Below are 7,491 nucleotides of genomic sequence, written 5' to 3'. Positions count from 1 at the left end.
GCATATGGGGTCATGGAACAATGGAAAAGGAATAGGAGAAATAAGGATAATAAAGAGGAAGAATATGCAATAGTTTATGTCTCATTCCCAACTTCTTGTACTACCATTTCTTCTTCTCTGGTATTTAGAAGAGTGTTTGCCAACAAATGGAGAAGATATTCTGTTGGAGACTCTGGTCAAAAACAACGTCTCTTTGGGGCCAACTTGACAAAATTTGGTAGAGATTAGGAAAAGAGATACTTTTCTTACTTCTCCTTAGAATCTACAACCAGTTTGGCATTCCAAGAATTTGTAATCTCATGAATGGGAGATAGCACCCGAGACCTGGGCGTTGTTGTTCCCACATAGGCATCCAAAGCACTGTTAATAGGACAAGCATTCCACAACAAATCTGAATTAAAAAAGACCGAGTACATCCTGCCTGCTGACTACACGCTAAGGAATAGGGAAATCCTACATGGTAAGGTAGGAAGTTTAGTGGTACAGACTAAATTAAGAACCTTTGGCTTATTGATGTCAATGTGATTCTATTTGTGCCCCTAAACTGGGAAAGATAAGGGCATTTGTGGTACATAAAATTTTAAAGTTTATAATGGATTTACTGTGTTATTTCAAATAACTAAGGAATAGGCAGATTGTTAAACAAGCTGATGAAAGACAAATTATGAAACTATCAGCCCTAGCCATAAAATTGTACCAAGGCTTTAACATTGTACATTGAACTGACAATGCAAGATTTGTTTCTTTTGCTCCTCTTGGGAGCTCTTCCTGAGGATCATATTTACGTGACCCCAACTTTCAAATAGAAAAAAAAATTCACTGAGTGATGCAGTTATTTTAAAAATAAGAAGCACTCATAACATAGAGAAACATTTTTAGATACAGAACTGAATTTTTCAGTTTTTGTCCAGATAGGCAACATAACACAGCAGGGATCTGTTCTGAATCATTGTGGGCAAGGATCATTAGACCCAGATATATATACATCACCCACATCTTATTTTAGCCCCCCCTTTGATAACGTTTGGATATTCTGCCTACCATCCAGAACTAAAGGGCTTGCAGGGGAACTAAGGAAGTAAAGGGAGTTTCATCTATGTGGTGTTTGAGGAATAGGGAGAAAGAACATGGAAAAAAAAAAAAAAGATGACAAAGAAGAGAGACTGGCACGTGTTCAGCATTAAATAAACATTTTTTCTATTTCTATTAATTATTGTTAAATATTCTTAAACTATAACTCTTCACCTCTTGTTTCTAAATGCCTACTTCTATTTCTATGCTGCTCACTTCTCCTGTCCACTTCAGATTCTCTGACTTCTTTCTCAGGGCTGTGGCTTGTCACCTCTTATTAAATATCATCACACTTCAAATTTCCCTGCTCTATCCTTTTCTCTTCCCTCCTAAGCAATATTTCTAGGCAGCATTTCACACCAATGATTAAACCCTCAGATGATCCATAAAGATAAACTCAGCAGAACCTATCACATGCTCACACTACCATCTGGGGCCCATCATCTCACCATTTTCACAAATTAGCAACCTCTGAACAGCTTCATCTATTTCTTTTCTTATAACCTCCATAACCAGTTAGCCAACAAATCCAACTGATTTTACACCTGTGTGATATGTAGGTTTTCCCTCTTTTCCATGACTGGTATCTGTTTCATGGTACCCTACCCTCCACAAGAACTTCCTAAATATTGTTCTGCTTCTCATCATCCTCCCTTAATTATTCACCTAATACTGATATGACCTGTTGAGTTCAGGCTGTGATGGCTTTCCATCTTCTCTAATCAAAAAGCACAAGTACTCAACATAGTCTTCAAGAGCCTTCATGTTTGAAACCTAAATTGCTTTCTTTATTAGTACTTCTCATTATCATTCTTGTGGGCACTCTTTATTAGTCCTGCACTATTGTGAAGTTCTCACCTCAGCTTCATTCTCCTATTTATCTGCCACCTCCAAACAAAAAAATGTGCATAATACCTTAAGTCCTTCTGAGTTCATGTTGTTTTCTTTATGTGGGATATTTAATTAGCATACAGACAATAAATAATAACTAGAGAAACAACTACATTTATTGAGCACTTCCTACTAGCAGGTACTGTTCTAACAGGTTGCCATTTTTTAAGTCATTTAATCCTAACTCAACCCTCTGAAGAAAGTGGTATGATACCCACTTTATAGATGAGAAAACTGAGGCACAGAGTAGTTAATTTATCTGAAGTCACAGGGCTGACAAATTCTCTTTTTTATTTATTTTAATTTTAGTTATTTAACATGCAGTGCAATATTGGTTTCTGGAGTAGAATTCAGTGATTCATCACTTACATACAATACTCAGTGTTCATTACAACAAGTGCCCTCCTTAATACCCATCACCCATCTGTCCCATCCCTCCCCCATCAACCTTCCTCCATCAACCCTCAGTTTGTTCTCTGTCATTAAGAGTCCCATATGGCTTATTTCCCCCTCTCTTATTTTTCTTTTCCCCCATCCCATATGTTCATCTGTTTTCTTAAATTCCACATATAAGTGAAGTCATATGGTATTTGTTTTTCTCTAACTCATTTCACTGAGCATAATATCTTCTAGTTCCATCCATGTCACTGTAAATGGCAAGATTTCATTTTTTGATGGTTGAGTAATATTCCATTTTATATATAACATATATAATATTTTCTTTGCCCATTCATCAGCCAATGGACATTTGGGCTCTCTCCATAGTTCAGCTATTCTCGATAATGCTGCTATAATATGGTGAACATAACCCTTCAAATCTGTATGTTTGTATCCTTTGGATAAATACCAATTGCTGGATCATAGGGTAGTTCTCTTCTTAACTTTTTAAGGAACCTCCAAACTGTTCTCCAGAGTGGCTGCACCAGTTTGCATTCCCACCAACAGTGCAAGAGGTTGCCCCTTTCTCTGCATCCTCACCAACACCTGTTGTTTCTTATGTTGTTAATTTTAAGAGCTGACAAATTCCTATTGGAATTCTAAATAAGCGTTTCATTTCATTTCATTTTCTTCTTAAAGCAATGTTATGAGGTAAGTATTATTTCATAAATTTCACAGGAAATTGGAGTTTATAAAGGTCTGCCTCCAAAACCTTTGCTATTTCCATAATAAAATGCTTCCTCTCATCTAAAGGAAAAACACAAGCTTTATTGTTAAACTGAAATTTGTGGCTCTCCCACTTAAGGTAGTATTATTTTCTCCATGATGCTTTTAGTAGGTTAGCCAAATGATGATGCTAAGCAGGCTTGGGTTACACATTTTGTGATGTGCCAGCTGGAGCACAATAAGCCAAGGCAAAGAGGTTTGTAAGAACAACTAAATTATGAATCTGTCTGTGACATCCAACTAGCATAGTTTTGATAGCTTCGTTGGCTGAGATACATGTTATATAATATCCAGTTTATGGACTATAAAGACAGTTCTTTGGGAAATTAATACCTGAGACATTGTTTAGAGCAACTGATTTCAAATTTAATGTTTTCCTATTTTTAATATTTTCTTCTTCTGGGTAAAACAGTATGTTTGGTTATGAACAAGGACATTTTGGCTATCATGTTAATGAAGGGCATTTTCTTCCCCAGTCATGTGGGAGATTCCTCTTGCCTCTTCTACTGCACAGCAGAGGAAATCAAACCACTGAAGCATTAAACAACCACACTTCTTTTCTCCAACCTGGTTGCTTTACCCAAGTAAATAAACACGACATTTTGCAGCTCAGTGTCAAAGATCAAAACAAAAAATGAAATCACTGTAGACATGTTGCTTTATGTAAAATGGAAAGCTACAAACTCACCAATAATATCCTGCCTTTTAGTCAGTGGCCAAAAATGAAATAATGCATTTAGAAAAAAAAAAAAAAAAAGAGCCAATTATCCAAGTTGTCTGGGAGATTATAGATCACTTGAAAGTTTTAGAGTGCCTCTTTCCAGCATTAATATTTGAGACCGATGTTAGTGAGGACCAACGGGTTGTGTGCACTTCAGTACACCCATAGTAATTGCTGGCAGATGTATCATATGATTTCTAATCCAAATTTCAAAGTAGAACATTTAGTTCAGTCCTACCGATAATGATGAACTTGTACAACAACTATACCTCTAGATTCTGGTTTGTATGATGAAAGGTGTAAAGTCCCATCAAACCACGACACAGACTGCAACCATCATTACACTAAGCCTTGGTGTCTAAGAAGCCCTCTCTCTGGTGAATGTCATCTGTATTTTCCTGTCATTCTTCATACACATTCATCACATTCTTACCCAAACTCTTGTGAGTCTTGTTCCCTCTCCCTCTCTTGGGATAGAACTTCATTATGCTTCTAAATAGACCTTTTTATTTTTCTTGAGGTTTTTTTTTTAAATAGATTGGATTAGAGATCCCAGTGTTCACCGCTGAACAAATATCACTAGTTATTTTCATACTATTTTTCTAGCTTTGTCACAGAATCGCAACAAATACAAAGGAACTATTTTTTTAATTGAAATTCAATTTGCCAACATGTAGTACAACATCCAGTGCTCATCATATCACCTGCCTTCCTTAATACCTGTCACCCAGTTACCCCAACCCCCCACCCATCTTTCCTTCCGCAACCATTTATTTGTTAAAGAAACTGTTTTAAGGAGGAGCATCTGTCTCAATCTAAACATCTCAGTAGTTTTTTTCTTTTCTTTTTCAAGTCTTCCCACCACTGTAGTCCATATAATAACTGTTTTTAATCAGTTCACACATATAAATCTATTTTCTACTTTTCAACTAAATATTTTTCTATAAAATGATTTGTAACATAAAATTATATTAAACATTGCCATATACAGTTATATGGTATATATAATTTTTATTTTTAATGGTTGTGCAATATTCATGAGGTTAATATACCCTTTTGTATTGAATTACTTTTTTAATTATTGGATAATTGCATTGTTTTCAATTTTTGTTACTAAAAAAGACCATCATTCTTCACATTTCTTTTCAATACTAGATGAAAGGACAGGATTCATGATATAAATTGCCAAATTGCATGTCATACTTTTTGCATCAACATATGCATTTCAGATAATGTGTGAGTATATGATCTATATTTTAAAAAATCAATAAGTCATATTTTCAATGTAATTCTTAAATTGCATATACTTTTTTCTCATAATTTTAAAAAATTTAACCATGAGGACCTGTTTTTTTTTTCTAATCAATTTGTATGAATATTTTGTGTAATGTAGAACCAAACCTTTATAATTTTATAAAAATTTTACATGGTACTATTTTTCATTCTTTGGAAGTTTAAAAATTGTATGACTGGATCAGTTGATTTTTGTTTTTATTTTACTTCATAACTCAAAATGTTGCTCCACCAGATATCTAATAACTACTTAAATTTGTTTTCCATGATTTTGTTTTGCTTTATAGCTAACTCTAATCCATTTGGAGCTTTCTTAGGGTTTGTTCTGTGGCATATTCCACAAATACACAGAATCACCTGTGGAATTTTATTTTCCTAAACAAAAAAGAGGAGAACAAACCCTTAGAGTTCTATATTTAGTAGGTTTGGGATTTAAAAACATACATATTACTTACATGTTGTATATATATACATGTACTAGTAAATTAACTAATGCATTCTTTATAGTTATAAAATATTGAATATAATTATATAAATATACTTAATATAATTATTTATTATAATATATCACCCAGTTTAGAAGAGTTGCAAGTGAAGGAGAAGTAAATAAATAACAGAGAATAAAATAAGGTTTGGCCCATTTTTTCCCCTCAGATTGGTGGTTTGTAATTTCTTACTTAATCAAAATATTACATAACCTTTCTTTTCCCCATTGGTTTGGGCTACTGCTTTTTCATATATGAATATTTCTTATGTAAAAGGGAGTCATAATTTTCTCATCTATCTGGGGAAGGTCCACTTAGTACTCTTCATCTCAACCCTATACCCAGCCCCTCAAGCTCTTTGATTGAATAGACCTTGAACTTTAGCAAGCAATGTCTCCAAACATAGAAAGAGCAAAGATGAAATTGCAAAAAGCAGTTGCAGAAAGCAGCTAACTTGAGAAAGCTGGGTCTTGAAACACAGTGCTGGCTTGTTTCTTTATCCGTTGACCTGTTCCCAACACTAGCACAGTGTCTGCCCACAGCTGTCCTCTTCTAAATCCATAGGCCTTGGCTCTCTTGGACAGGATTAGAGCATGGTGTTCAGAAAGGCCTCTCTTGAAGAATCAAGAGCCAAGACCGCCTTCCCTACAATGGCAGAGAATGAAATTATTAAAGGTGCATGTCTCCCAGCCAGAGAGCCTCTTTCCCAGTCTGTTTTGCAGATTCATGTGGCTATATGACTAAGTGTTTATCAAAGGAAAATGAACACAAGTGAGAAAGGCAACTTGTGTATCACTTCCTGAAAAGGAAACCACTGTCTTCTTATTTCCTCTACTTCCTATTTCATGTGTACTAGTCCATACAAATGATGGTGAGTCAGTTTCAACCATGCAGGTAAGGACAATATCATAGGGAATATAACAGAATGAATGAAGAAATCTGGGCCCCTGGATAATTTCATGGTGCAGTGATGCTTACCTGACTAATATACCTGCTGACATCCAAGCAATAATATGTTGGCATATTGTTGTTAGAATAGTGTATATAGGTGCAAATTAATATACCTATGCTCTCAACACTCACCTTCCCTTAACCTTCCTCCATCTTTCCAAAATCTAGATTTAGATACATACATACCCACACACATAAACACACAGAAAAATATAAATCCATACATACAAGTGAGTGATGTTACTCTCAGTGACTCTCATTATACACAAATTCATCTTTCTGACGATGCTGTTCTCAGGAGTTCCAAGACGATTTACAATTTATCAGGGCTGAGGACCCAAAGAATAATGAGGTCCCCAGCTAGTCTTCTAGAATGACTACCTTCAAAGTTGTACAAGGTACTTTTCTGTACATTATCTCTCTACTCGGTAGCAATAGACTGCCCCCAAATTTACTTCCCATTCCACTAGTTTTCCTACTGAAATCTTTCTTGCACATCATGGTGAAATTATTTTCCTAAAAAAATCTGTGTCAACACTTACCATAGCACCCACTTTAACTTCAATTAACTTCAATTCATACCTATAGAATGATTTCTTAGCTGTCTTTAAGAGACAGAATATATGCTATTAAAAAAAGAAAAAACAGTAGTAACTAACAGGTAAATACACATTCTTTCTGATGCTGAAAAATGCTATGGAGAAAAAAGAAACAGCTCAAAGGGAATATGAAGTGCTAGACGGCAAGTTTTGTTGTTGATTTAGTTTGTCAGTTAGCTAGTTAGTTAGTGTTTGTTTTTCTGTTGGGTGGTCAGGGAAGACCTTACTACCAAGTTATCATTTGTACAGAGATCAGAAGGAAGTAAGTAGCAAACAATATAGACGTCTAATTTAAAAGCATTTCAAGCAGATTAAA

General features: G+C 35.0%; 1 long non-coding RNA gene across 8 annotated transcripts in view; it reads right to left on the bottom strand.

The window, feature by feature from the left end:
* Positions 1-4,613: 4,613 nt before the first annotated feature.
* LOC140603775 (uncharacterized) overlaps positions 4,614-7,491 on the bottom strand; it is a 167,309-nt gene continuing 164,431 nt past the window's right edge. For 7 of the 8 annotated variants that reach the window (XR_012006760.1, XR_012006763.1, XR_012006766.1 and 4 more), the window contains one exon: positions 4,614-6,270. This is a non-coding gene — a long non-coding RNA (uncharacterized lncRNA). The remainder of the gene's footprint in view (positions 6,271-7,491) is intronic. The other variant, XR_012006767.1, reaches the window with a different exon arrangement.

The sequence above is a fragment of the Canis lupus genome, chromosome 14 (genome assembly GCF_048164855.1).
Source record: "Canis lupus baileyi chromosome 14, mCanLup2.hap1, whole genome shotgun sequence".
Taxonomy (NCBI): domain Eukaryota; kingdom Metazoa; phylum Chordata; class Mammalia; order Carnivora; family Canidae; genus Canis; species Canis lupus.
Note: the sequence above shows the minus strand (reverse complement) of the source record. Positions and strands in the feature narration are given on the sequence as shown.